Below are 14,723 nucleotides of genomic sequence, written 5' to 3'. Positions count from 1 at the left end.
CCCCAAAAAAAGGTTTGAGAGAAACATAAGGATGCACATTATATATGGGCAGTACTAATTCCTTATCTATGTAACTGTTTTTAATTCTTTTATTTATAATTATGTGTTAAAAGTATAACTGTAGAAAGCAGTGGTGGAATCTGTATGCAAAATAATACACTGGAATATGGTATTCGGTTTCATTGCTCTCACAACAAACTTGCAACAAAAGCATTTTTGGCCAACGAGGGGTGGTGTATTTCTTTTTGTACACTTTAGGTGAGAGATAGCAATCTAGCTGATACTTTTACAAAAATTATGGGAAAAGCCCTTTGACAATGTTGAAATGGTTTTCATACACTGCAAGCTTTAAGCTAACAATTATTAAACATGCTAAAGTCATGGCAACAGAGAACATGCTAAAGGGCCTGGCAACAGAGCTGCCAGAACACTCTGTGGGCTTCCTCAGATTGTGTCATCAGACTGTGGAGGCAACAAGAGGGAAACGTCCCTCAGATGCCAAGTCTGCAGAAGGCGACATGAGGGAAAACTCCAAAGTGGTCAGAGGCAGAGCAGGAGGTGAAGACCTTGGCTGTAGAGCAGAATTAAACTGGATCTCTCGACCAAGAGGAGAGGAGAAGAGGGTAAAAGATTTTGCAAGAAACAATAAAATGATGATTTCTCACAGACTGCTTAAATTGTGCCTTAACTTTATGAAGAGGGATTGTTTGAGCATGAAGGCAAGAATAAAACTTGCCCCAAAGCTTCCAGCAGCCTAAAAGAATCAAGTTTTTGAATTTTATTTGTATGTGATTACTCTTCAAAAAACTTATACTTTGAGCTGTCTCAAATGGGCAATATGGATAAGGCTCCTCTCACATTTGATGTGCCATCCAACAGAACTTTATATCACAAAGGTATAAACACCATGGTTGTTAAAACTAGTAGACAAGAGAAAACACATTTCACCATTGCGCTAGTCTGTTATGCAGATGGGACAAAGGTACCATCTATGATCATCTTTAAAAGAACAACGCTTCTGAAACACAAGGTTCCAGGTGGAGTCATTTTCCACATGCATCAAAAAAGATGGATGAATGAAGAAGGCAAGAAAATCTAGTTTAACAAATTCTGGTCATGAAAGCCTGGAGCATTACTTACAAAAAACAGCTTTGCAAAAGCAATTGCAGCAGACTTGAAAACTTAACTTGCTCTGATACCTGGTGTGCTAACCAGCCAACTTTAACCTCTCAGATGTCAGTAAACAAGCTCTTTAAGGCCCTAATGAAGAAAGAATGGTCATTACAGATGCAGTCAACTAGTAATGATTTAATACCTACTGGCAGAATCAAGAAAGTGGCCATCGCCCAGGTTTGTGATTCAATCCTAAGATCTTGGAACAATGTCACGAGTGGTTGTGGAATCACTTAAAAAATGCAGCGTCAGCAATGTTATGAGTGGAGTTGAGGGTGATGAAATTTACTTGGATGAGAAGAGTGACTCTTCAGAAGACACCAGTATTATAGAAATTGAAGAAGTTGATACTTTTGATATTGACAGTGATGAAGATATCTTGGCCTTCTATGATGCATCAATATTGTACATTTGGTATCAGTACATAAAATTTCTTGTACCTTATATTTGTTCTTGTTTTTGGCAATATTTGTTACATGAAATTTCCTAAACCATAATATATTTAAAAAATAAATGGTAAAATTATTTTTTAATATAAGAAACAAATACCTAAATATAAAAATTTTTGAATTAAAAAATTAAAATGAAAGACATTCTTTCTGGAAATCAACCAGTGGGGAAGGAGGAGGACAGGAGTGCCATAAACCTACCTAATCGTTCTATGAGTACCTTTTGGGCGATGGGCACATTGTTAGCTGGCACAAAAAAGTGGAAAAACATCCAATGCCCGTGGATTCAAAGAATCATCATTCTTAAAATGTTCATACTGTCCAAAGTTATTTAAAAATTCAAAGTAATTCCCATCAAAGTATCAATGTAATTTTTCTCCAATCTAGATAAATTAAACTTCACATTGAAGCAAAAAAATACCTGAATGTCCACAACAACCCTGAGCTAAAAGAACAAATCTGGGGGCATCACATTACTTGACTTCAAATTACACATCAAATTATACACATAGTACAGGGCTACAGTACTGGTATATGGTAGAGACCCAGACCAATGAACAGAATAGAGAACCCAGTGATTAAACTATGTAGCTATGACCAACTGATTTTTGACAAAGCAAACAGAAACACAGTTGGGAAGGGACTCTCTGTTCAATAAATGGTGCTGGGAAAATTGGATAGCCACCTGCAGATGGATGGAACAGGATCCCTCTTTCTCACCATGTACCCAGAACTCAGGGTGAATTAAAGATTTAAATGCAAGACCTGACCATAACATATCTTGAAGAAAATTTAGGAAAATCTCTTCGGGACATTGGCCTAGGCAAAGAATCTATGGCAAATAGAGCAAAATAAGTAAATGGGACCTAATTAAATTAGGTATTTGATATATTTTGGATTTATCTTAACGTAAGGCAAAGGTGAAAATAAAAACTTGTATTTTTCTCCACAGAGAGAATGTTATTCCATATCATTCTTAAACATATCTTAATCCTAATTGACATTAACTTCTTCTTTATGAATTAAATTCACATTTCTATTTGAAGTTATTTCTGGACCCTATTTCGTTTGATTGATTTATTATTTTTCTTTTCTTTCCATATCCAATGGTTTTAATTACTGTAGGTTCAAAATATGTGTGAATACAATGTAAAGTCATCCTCTTGGTTCTTTACTCCTCATTTTTATAATGTCCCTACTGATTTCATATGTTTAATTTTCAATAAAGTTAATATATTTTATTGAATTAAAAATTATTGTAGTTTTTTAGTTGAAATTCTATTTAATTCATAGATAAATTCAGAGAGAGTTAACCTTTTATAATATTGACTTCTGATTTTCTTTAAAGTGCAATATTTGAATAATGTTTCTGTATCACACCCATTTGCTAGCACTGTTTCTTTCTTTTTTTTTTTTTTTTGTTTTTGAGACAGAGTCTCACTATGTTGCCCTGGGTAGAGTGCGTCACAAGCTCACAGCAAACTCATACTCTTGGGCTTAAGTGATTCTCTTGCCTTAGCCTCCCGAGTAGCTGGGACTACAGGTGCCCACCACAATGCCTGGCTATATTTTCATTATAGTTATCATTGTTGTTTTTAGCAGGCCCGAGTTGGGTTTGAACTTGCCACCCTTGATGAATGTGGCCGGCGCCCTGCTGACTGAGCTATGGGTGCTGCCACTAGCACTGTTTCATTAAAGTATTTTCTTCCTATAAATGTCCTGCCAGGGTCAGATATAAACTTGGAAATACATAATTAAGTATGAAAACAGATATACATTTAGAGACAACAAAAGAAGTCAGAACAAATCTCATACTCATGAGGCAGAAAAACACAATAAGCATCACAAAAATTCAGGATTATTTACCATTTTTTATTAACTGATTAGTATACTTCCATAACATATTTCTCCTAATTTTTTTTTTTTTTTTTGAGACAGAGTCTCACTTTGTCACCCCTGGTAGAGTGCTATGGCACTCTTGGGCTCAAGTGATCCTCTTGCCTCAGTCTCCTGAGTAGCTGAACTATAGGCACCCGCCACAATGCCTGGCTATTTTTAGAGACAAGATACTGCTCTGACTCAAGCTGGTCTTGAACCTGAGAGCTCAGGCAAACCACCCACCTTGGGCTCCTGGAGTGCTACTATTTTACAGGTGCAAAATTTTGACTAAATATTATTAGATAATTTCTTCCTAAGAATTGTGTGATACTATATACAAAAAAAAATTATAATTTTTTTAGAAAGAATATACCAGTCAGTCTTTTCTTAATGTGGTTGATCTAAATTAGTCTTTTTATCATTAATAGTTTTAACCAGAAGATGTGAAATAGATTTCCATTTTACAATTTTACAAGTTTAATGATTGGAAGACATCTCCATAGGCTATCTATTGGCCCCACCTACTTAAAATCTCCATTCTATTCATAATACCATATACCTCCAGAAACAAGTGCCACAGGAAGTGCTCATATTATTAAAAATTGCACACCTTGTACTAGTATGCCTTAACAATAGACAAAATACCATAGTAGGGTAGAAATTTTTCTGGAAGTCATTCTAATATCAGCATTTCCAGCAGTAACTATGTGGGAAAATAGCTGTAATTCATACGGGTAGAATATGTGTTTGAGTAATAGACTCCAACAAAATGTGCCGTTGACTCTACTGTTCCTTAGCCGTATCTTAAAATGCTCATGCCCCTTCCAATGATACCAGAGAGAAAGGGTGGGAATATATAAATATGTTATATTATATAATATGTGTTTTTAACAGAAAAAAATGACCATGTAAACACATCACTGGAGTCCCTTCTAAAACTGAAATGAGCTTGGGCAATGAGGGTCTCGTCGTGGACTGAATGCTTGTATACCCTCAAAATATCTATGTTGAAACCTTAACACCCAATGTTGAAGGTGGGGACTTTGGGCAATAATTAGGTTTAAATGAGGTCACGAAGGTGATGCTTTCATGATGGGATTCATTGACTAATGGAAAGAGGAAGGGATGTGGGGTTCTCTCTCTCCCCCTCTCCTACATGCTGGAATCTAAGACAGCCATGTAAGGACATGACCCTTATCATCAGGAACCTGACCATGCTGGCATCTCCTAGATCTCAGACTTCCAGCATCTAGAACCCTGAGAAATAAATGCTGTGTAAGCCATTTAGTCTATAGTATTCTGGTGTAGCAGCCCAAACTGGCTAAATCATTTTGCATTATTATTTTTAAGCATCTCATCTTCTACTTTAAATGGTAAGCATAAATTTTTATGTACCTAGTAACATTAACATTATGAGAAATTATTTTACTCCTTTATTATTGATTTTATTAATAAGACATGATAAAACCACAGTGTTGGGATAGTTCTCACTGGCGTGGCATATTATTTCATTCTCTTTATCGTAGTTGCTTCTATCCCTCTTCACATCTCTGTAGCTGAGTTTTCACCAACTCTTTAATAGTTCACAGCTTGAGTGAAAGGGGTAACTTCAACTGAGCTCTTGTGGCCCCCTCATGTCAGCATTTTTTCTTAAGTTCCATAAAGTCTCTATTATTGGAGTAGTTAGTACTGTATAATTATGATTGTTCTCCTTGTTCCCCCATTTTCCTCCCAGTATGCGCAGCGATAAATGGTAAACATGTGAAGTTATTTCTCCCTTCTCAGAGAAGGGCAGTGGAACAGAGCTTTACTTTAGCAGATTTTCCCAGCGTTTCCCCACCACCCCCAGGAAGCCTGTGGAACTGCTCAGCCTGCTTCTTTCCAAATTGAAAGCTGTGCTGAGCACTGTTAGGGCCCTGCCTACATCTCTTTGGATACTTTTTTATAGTTCTCTGCAGCTATCCCCAGCCTCTTTTGCTCTGCTTCTAATGGTTTTGTAAAAGGTTACGACTTTTTTATGCAAAACTACAGAATCATTAGTTATGTCTTTGGAAAGACAAGCGCTTCAATTCTTAGACTGAAGTACCTTTCTTAAAATTTTTTCTTGCTAAACTCAATACCATGGAATGTATTTTCAGACTCGTTCACCCTGAGGCTATCTATTTCTGAGAAATAGTGACTTGATAATGAAACATTTGCCATCCCACACGCATTCTTGTTTTCATGTTTCTTTGTATTGTGACCAATATGAGTGCCAAACACATATAAAATGTATGCTAATGACCAGGGTAGAAACAATTTTATAGACTGAATTTTCTATATGGTTGCCAGTAAAGATTTTTCTGTTTCTAGCTTCTTTAACTTTGGGAATGTTGATTGGTCAGAAGACTAGGAAGTGGCTAAGAGTATATTTCTCTTGAGGCAATTCATAGCCTGTGATTTTATAGGAGTATGACTGATCAATTCCATTCCCTCCTGGGTGGGAAAATGGAGGTATGATTTATACTCAAGGGCCCTCCTTGTGGGTGAGCCTGGGATTTGGAGGCAGAAGTCTCTCCAGTCACAGTCTTGTTAGGCTCCTCCTCCTCTGCCCTACCTCCCTACTCCCTCACTGGTTTCTCCTTAATAAAACACTTATTACACATTATTTCTCATCTTATAGTTATTTTCTGGGGAAACCTGAAGAATGATAGTACATTATTAAAAATTTAACTAGTCTTCTAACCTTTTTCAACAATATAATTGACAGTTGTATTACACAGCTGCAGTTTCCCAAAGCTTTTGTCTGGTGGTTGCATTCATTCCTTTGTCTCTTGTCATGGACAACACACACAAACACAGACACAAACACACAAAAGCACACACACAAACAAACACACGCACAAACATGCACATAAACACATCCTTAATCTGAAGCTAAAACAAAAAATCCATACATTCAAGCATGGATTATATCTGACTAATCTCCTATTGTCAACTCAGTTTTAAGCAGTGTCTGAAATATTATGAGTACTCAGGAAATATTAGAGAATCAGTTAATATAATCTTTCTTTATCAAGGTAAGAATCTAACTATTGTTATTAAGAAGGAACAGTCCCCATTGTGAAATTTTCTTTTCATTTTATTCTTTCTGTCTGTATCTGTCAATAAATCATCTGTCTGTCTCTATCTATGTATCTATTTTTCTTTCTTTTTATCCACTGATTATCTATTGAGAAGGGCATGTAGCTTTTAGGATACATGCTTCTCAAGTCACAGGATAAAAGAACTAATTAGCCGGTGGAAATTTTATTTTTTTCTCATTTTTTAAGGCTACTAATTGAGAAATCAATCATATCACCAATAGCACACTTGGCTCAGTGGTTTAGCTAGAGAAGATTGACAGCTTGATCGACCATTACGTGTGCTGCTATCAGCCAGAAAGCAAACCCACATGCACTCAGCTATACGCCATTGCAGAACTTTTCCTTTATGACTTACGTACTTTCATTCTGTTTTTAAAAACTCATATTTCAGTATTTTCTAGAATGATTGATAATCACAAGCAGAAAGGGAAGGTTGAGGTAACTATATTAAAGGAAAACATTTGAAGTGCACTTTATTTTGTAGTCATGCCTGGTAAAATCATATTTTTTTTACTTTAAATATCTACTACTCAGAGTAAAGACATGCTAGGTAATGAAATGTTTGAGAAAAAATAATATATATGCTGATGATTTCATCTCAGGAGGATCTCGAACTTAAGTTGTGTGTTTTTTGATCTTTTTCTCCCTCTCTGACATCTACCTTCAGATAATTGCCTTCTAATAAGCAGACCCAAAGTTTGGTTCCCTAAGTTATTGTTACTTAAACTACTTAATCTATATAGTTTGAATTAACGTAAACCAGTTTCCCCATTTTTGATGTGGCTTGCTCTCCAACATTCTCTACAACAATAAAGAAAATCACAGTTCTGTGTTAATTCTTCCCCTTATTTTCCATTTTCAACAAACGTTTTCCTTCAAACCTTATCAAGTCTGAAGATTCAGAAGATAATCCAATATTTGTTCTATTATAAAAGGGGCAATCAATAATTCTTACCAATTTTGTATTGGGAATGCCAAGAATTAAAGTAGGGGGGTTGACCACATATTTTTTCTTTTTGATAGAAAAAAACTCCTTATGGTGATAACTTTTGTGAAATTAAAATTTAAAAATTAATTGAAAAATTCTAATCTATTCACCTCTGAAAGCATGAAGAAAAATTTACTGAGAAATAATAATATTGCTAAAGATAAACAAACTACTCTCCCAGAAAAAGAATATTATCAGTGTTCAGAGAAATAAAAAAGGAAGCCACAATGAACTTCCACTATACACCCAATTAAATGAGTAAAATTTAATATCACTTTTTAACCCAGTACTGAGAATAATGTGGAACAACAAAATAAAAAGATTATACATGGCTGAAGGCTGTTTAAAATTGTGTGACCTCTATGGAAAACTAATTGGCAGTGAATCTCACAAAGTTAAACATTACTTATTTTATGAGTCAGCAAATCTATTCCTAGGTATTTTGGCTTGATAAATAAAAACCTTTGTTTATTAAGAGTCTTGTTGAGTAGCATTCATATAAGACTTGCTCAAAATAGCTCCACATTTGGAAACAGCCTAAATCCCCACAATTGGAGAATTAGAAACACAAATAAAAAGATAAGACTACTCAGACAACATCCAACAACAAATACGGTGACTGTGAGAGGATAGATGAGAAATTAGGGATTCTACCTGATGCCGTTTATGGGAAGTCCCACAATGATCAAGGGAAGCGGAAGGGTGCTGCCTTTGAGACGGCATTGACTTGAAGCAGTTCTTGGTAAATCTTCAAGGATGGTGAAAACAGCCTATGTCTTGAGCCAGATAATCACATTTGTCAAAACTTATAAAATCGTACATTTAAGATCTTAGTTTCAAAATGTATGCAAAGTACACCTTAATTTAGAAAAATTATTGATAAAAAAATAAAGAAGAATTGAAACATCTGTGTAGGTGCTATGCTAGACACTTCATGTATGTTATCTATTTCATTTTGTACCAGTCCAGTGAAATATATTTTTCATATGTAGAGATAAAGATATCATAGATTAGAGGCATTAATTTGTTTTACCAACTTACATAGAGCCAATGGAAGAGTATTAGATCTGAATTGTGATTTTTAAAGTTGTTGCTTGTTCCATTACAATAGTAGCTTAGCAAATTAAGTCTAAAGACCAAAATATAAGGATATAATTTTCAATATTAAATTAAATTCATCATACTGAAGGACACCAGGCAGAAGATAACAAAAGAAAGACACAGGAGTGACATGATCAGGTAGGTTGAGCATAAGCATCTCAGCACAGAAGGCAGCTCACTCTCGGTGTGATTTTTGGTAAGCCACTTACCCTCTGCCTTATTTTTCCCACATGTAAGAAGTAGAAGTTCTAATAATGACTTTTTAACAAGACTGTGGGAAAAATTAATTAGGTAACATTCTCCAGAAGCTTTGAAGATTAAAAGCCTCAAATAAGTGCTAAGTATAAAATATAAAACCAAAGAGATGCAGTCAGCAATTACACAAGTCAGAGAGATGAAAGGGGAATAATGTGCTTCTAATAGAGATGGAAGCTAAAGTTTTCAAAAATATGAGGGAACAGAGGTGATGATCTCTGGGGAAATTTAACCTCAAACATACACATGACACCAAATACGTTTTAAATGATGCTTATATGTGTTAATCCATTAAAAATGTAACATTCTGAAAATATAGAGGAACACTATTTGTAATGCAAAAAGAAACCGTGAATATTATCTTTGCAAGGTCACAGAATATGCTATAGTCATCATATCGATGACTTCCAAAGTTGTCTCCTTTCATTTTTATCAAATCTGCTTGTAGGCGTCACATGCCTATCCAGTGTGAGACCTTTGTTCCCAGATTCCACTTATCCTAAGCGCCTACTCTAAATGTGTGAGATTCACAAAGTCAACTCAAAATAAGATGGATGAAACTCAGTGACCACAAAGGGCTTCAGTGAACTGTGAAACAGGGAAATGAGCCAGACTCCAGACAGCAAAGATTAGACGGACTAAGATACTGAAGCCAGTTACTGTCGTAATCTGTACAGTATCTTCGATCAAATGAGAATGTCAAGGAGAAAAGCAAACGTGACTTGTCAGATCAAAACGTAGTCCTTTCAATGATTTTAATGTTTTGTTTTTGATGTGAAGAACATAAGGATGAATCTGGAATAAAATCTGGATATTTAATAGGAGGTACCATAGGAGCCATAGGTGCCGTGTGAGTTTTAAGTAGAAATAAAATCTTTAGCAGTGGACATCATGTGGACACAGACCAGTCAGAACAGGCGCCAGGACATGCAGAGTGGGTGTTAGTCCTGGGTAGAACCCATAGGAAGCAGCACTTGTCCGTGTGTCGGTTTAATAATTTCAGGAGCTTCTTCCTTCCTCCTTCAATGACATATTTTTTCCAAATTTCACTTACCTGTCCTTTAACTAGTATTCTACCACCTTCATGCCAATCTCTCTACCATCTTTCTGATTCTGACTCAATGATTCTAATTATTTTTGGCATCTTACTCTTATTACAATTTCAATTTCTACTTGGCTCAAATTACTTTTATGCAAAAATGTGATCAGATAAATGAACACACTAAGGTAATAGAAAAGTGAATGAGACATTGGTAGACCACTCCTCTCTTGAAAAAACCATTTAAATAGATAACTCAAATGCAGCCAAGCACAATGAGACAACTCAATGGGATTCTTCTCTAGAAAAAAACTGGATCATTTGTAGTATTTTATCAATAGCCAACTTTGAAAATTGACTTTGGCAATAGCAGATTGACCTAGAATCCCTCAAATCCAAAAAATTTTTTCCATATATGTCAATTTCTTTTTAAGATGGCCTCTGAAATAACTTTTTTTTTTTTTTGTAGAGACACAGTCTCACTTTGTCTCCCTCAGTAGAGTGCTGTTGCATCAAAGCTCACAGCAACCTCCAACTCCTGGGCTTTAATGATTCTCTTACCTCAGTCTCCTGAGTAGCTGGGACCACAGGTGCCCACCACAATGCCCAGCTATTTTTTGTCTCAGTTGGGCCGGGGCCGAGTTTGAAACGACTACCCTCGGTATATAGGTTGGCACCCAACCCACTGAGCCACAGGTGATGCCCTAAAATAACTCTTACAAAGATGTTAATTTATTTTCATCCAATGCTTAGGACATCCTTTCATTAATCTTTCTCTAATCCTCTTCTTCTCTTGAAATTAATTTTATGGTTATTTATGTATTTTCTAATACTATCTTCTGTATTATGAATGATAGTATAATGTCTGATTCATCTTTATATGCCATGGTAATGAATATAATTTGTCAGATTAGGAAACTAATAAACGGGTTTTAGAAATATGTTTGAATGATGCAATGAAGATGGCAAATGTGGCAATTATTCAGGAGACTCTATCTTTGTTTTGCTAAAAACAATTAGGCTATCAGTTACTGTTCCCAAGTCACAGATCTGGGCTCATTTTCTAAGAATTTCTGCATGCTAGAACTCACACATATCAGCCAGAAACTGGTCAAACACAAACTGTATCTTTAGTGTATCTCTAATTGATTGTACACACTTATGAGCCGAGTGTAAACATTTTAGCCAAACTAGACCTGTGCCATTTCTTCAACCTGCCAGTACATCTCTCACCATTCATTGTATTTTGAGCTCAGTTACCATACACCCCTCCACATACCTATTTAGTTGTGCTACTGTGAAAAATGCTGCTTCCCCTGTTACAGATTTTTCACATCTATTCCCAGTTTATTTGCCATCTATTCCCCGTGTCAGGCCACGTCCACTTTTGCATACCCTGTGTCTTTAGTGCAGTCCCCGTGACATGACTCCCTTTCAGGGTATCGGTGTGGGCTCATCCCTGTCATGTCAATCCTGGACTCCGAGGAATGGGAGATGTGGAGCCACACCCTGCTTTGAATGAACGACAGCATCCAGAACAACCCTGAGACCAACATTCTCCCGAAATGACTTCAAAGGTGGGAAGTGATGGAAGCTGGAAAGCCGATAATAAATTTGAAGAAGTGTATCAGGCATTGTTTTTCATAAGTGAGGAAATGATCGGTGTTTTCAAAAGCTGAGTGAAAATCTGACAGAATATTTTTAAAAGAGGGTTTTTGAAGAAAGGTATAACTGTGCCAAGACATTCAGAGGATGAGTACAACAAACAGAAACAAATGCCCAATTATTATATTTATCTAAACAGTTAATTTCCTCCCAGAAGGAAATGGCAATTAATTAATTTGGCTGAACAAGACTCCTAATTGTGTATTCTCACTGTGCTGCTAATGGGGTCACATAAGAGACCAACAAGAAAAGCAGAAATTACTGAAGGGAAGAATTAGAAGAACTGTGTATACCAAGGACCTTCTAATTAGTAGCAATTATTTGATAAAATTATTGTCCTGTTCTCAATGCGTTATTAGAGATGCCTACTTAGGGAACTGGCACAAAGGGAATTGGATTAAATGTAAGAAGCTAGTTCAGGATGTACTATGTATTAATTTGAAAGAAACATGCTAACAGCTGATTGTCTCTGGCCCCATTCCACATTCCTCTGCTAGCAGGTACAGAAGGGCTGACCCTGGAGTCCTATTTTTTTCTGTCTGATATAAAATGAAGAATGGATGGGTTGATTAAAAACATGTAAAAGGAAAGAAAAACTTCCATCCATGCCCAGGAGCTATTGAAATCATTTTGTTGAATGCAGTATTTTGGAAAACTTCAGAAGAATATTTTCAACAGTAGTAGTAGATGCCTTGCGTTGATGTTAGATCAACCACACCCAACTTTACTGGTCAATGTCATAGGGTGTCTGGATAAAACTCAAAATAGTAAAGGGAAAACATACACACAAAAATGAATTTCATTGACAATTCATGTCAAAACCTTTCTGGTAAAAAATCTGAGATCAGCTATGTCTCTAAACATGTGTTTGGATAGGCTTTGGACAGACACAAACATCCACAGAGTGACAATTAACTTATCAAAACCTCCAAATATTTTCTTTGTGACAATGTCTTATACTTATGCCAGATAAACGTATTTGTTCAGTTTCTAGTGACAAACGTATGACATTTAAAGACAGTCAGATGTGTCATAGTATGAGACCCAGAGGGCTATTTGTACTGACAAGTTAGTTTGCTTCAAGGGAAGTTCTAGGGCTTATAGCAACATCCATTAACAAACAAAAAAGAAAACCCACTGCATATTTTGCAAATATCATTTGCAGCAATAAATAATAATGCATTTATCAATTATGTTGCTAAGTCTTGCTGCTTTATATTCTTCTCCCCTTTACAAAAACAACTCTAAGATTTAAAGTGCTTATAGAATCAACTAATGGGCAAGAAAAAGTAAGCTTTGGAGAACACAAAAAGGTGCAAAATTGAAGGGAAAACTTCCGGGAAAGATTTTGTTTTAGGAGAACGGAAGAGATAACCAACAACTTTAGCTACAGTTCACTCAATACCTGGAAATTCTAACAATTTAAACAAGAAATATGACATAATGCTTGCCTAAGGCCACTTTCTGCCCACAGTGCTTAATTCTAAATCAACTCACCACAGGGGGGGTCTAGATTAGGCAAGCATTATGTCATATTTCTTGTTTAAATTGTTAGAATTTCCAGGTATTGAGTGAACTGTAGCTAAAGTTGATCATATTAATGTACACAGCTATGATTTAATAAAAATAAAAAAAATAAATAAATTTGGAGAAGGCTCTCCTATCTCTCCCCTCACAGCTGCACTAGAAGTAGGAAAAAGACTATCACCGTTTGGCAAGTACCTGTAAATGGTTTGTGTTTGATTTTGAAATCATGTGTAACCCACATCATTATAGGAGCTGACTGGCTACAAAAACAGATATACATTGTGAAATATTACCCATGAATCATTAACCACAGATGCGTGCGTGTTACAATTAATATCCACCAGTGATGAACACATCAGTGGATCGTTTAGAAGAGCAAAATATTCTGATACAAAATATTTGTATCAGACACTATTCCATTATGATAAACTACTGTGACCCTTTTATTTATATTACTGAGTACATTTTTAAACAAGATCATTGTTATTTTTCCTGCTGTTTAATGGTGTCGTAATTTATGTCATTTAATAATTTTCCTTCCTTGGAAAGTTAGGCAGTGGTTTCTAATTTTAGCAGATTGTAGCAATGTTCTTTCAAGAATTTTCAGGAGGAAAAAATATATATCATTTTTTTTCCTGGCTGGGGAGGTAGGGGAGGGTAGTTCCTAGGAGTGAATTTGTTATGCCAAAAATTATACACATCTTAAGAACCGATAAGTATTAGAAAATTCCCTTCAAAAACCTTTATCTTTTCTTTGTCTAGCCACATGACTGATGATGTTATATCTTTTTTTTTTTTTTTTTTTTTTGAGACAGAACCTCAAGCTGTCACCTTGGCATCACAGCTCACAGCAACCTCCAACACCTGGGCTCAAGCAATTCTCCTGCCTCTGCCTCCAAAGTAACTGGGACTACAGGCACCCACCACAATGCCCAGCTATTTTTTGGTTACAGCCATCATCACTGTTGTTTGGCAGCTGGGGCTGGATTTGAACCCACTAGCTCAGGTGTATGTGACTGGCGCCTTAGCTGCTTACGCCATAGGCGCCGAGCCTGATGATGTTATATCTTACCCATGTCTCAGGAAGAGGCTTTCTGAAAAGGACTTCACAAATTTTCTATTTTCCCTTTACCAGACCCAGAAAAATTGTTCCCCTACTACTGCTGAGTAAGGATTTTAAATAAATTCCATATAATTTGGATTCCATTCCAGTCTTTTATGCTCTGCTCTTCCTCTCCTCCTGATCGCCTCATATATCAATGACATGTGCCAGTCTTCTCTACTAGAAAATAAAATGTGATTTTTTAACCTGTGTGTTTTAGTCACCTTTATTTTCCCTTTACCTCCTAAAACATTGTTTTGAAATTCTGACTACTCAGCAAATGTTTACTGAATAAAAATTATTCATGAAAAATCTATGCTGAAATTGTATACTGTATAACATATTTATTTATGTGCATATGTGTTAATCAATATAGTTAAGATATATAAGCTGATGTTTGTATTTTTATATGAATGTCTAC

The 14,723-nt window shown here is 35.9% G+C and overlaps 1 pseudogene; it reads left to right on the top strand.

Annotated features, from left to right (window-relative positions):
* The first annotated feature begins 380 nt into the window (after window positions 1–380).
* Window positions 381–14,723, top strand: part of LOC128580921 (FYVE, RhoGEF and PH domain-containing protein 3-like) — a 65,133-nt pseudogene continuing 50,790 nt past the window's right edge.

This window comes from Nycticebus coucang, chromosome 3 (assembly GCF_027406575.1).
Source record: "Nycticebus coucang isolate mNycCou1 chromosome 3, mNycCou1.pri, whole genome shotgun sequence".
In the NCBI taxonomy this organism is placed as follows: domain Eukaryota; kingdom Metazoa; phylum Chordata; class Mammalia; order Primates; family Lorisidae; genus Nycticebus; species Nycticebus coucang.
The sequence above is the reverse complement of the archived record's forward strand: the minus strand, read 5'-3'. Positions and strand labels throughout refer to the sequence as shown.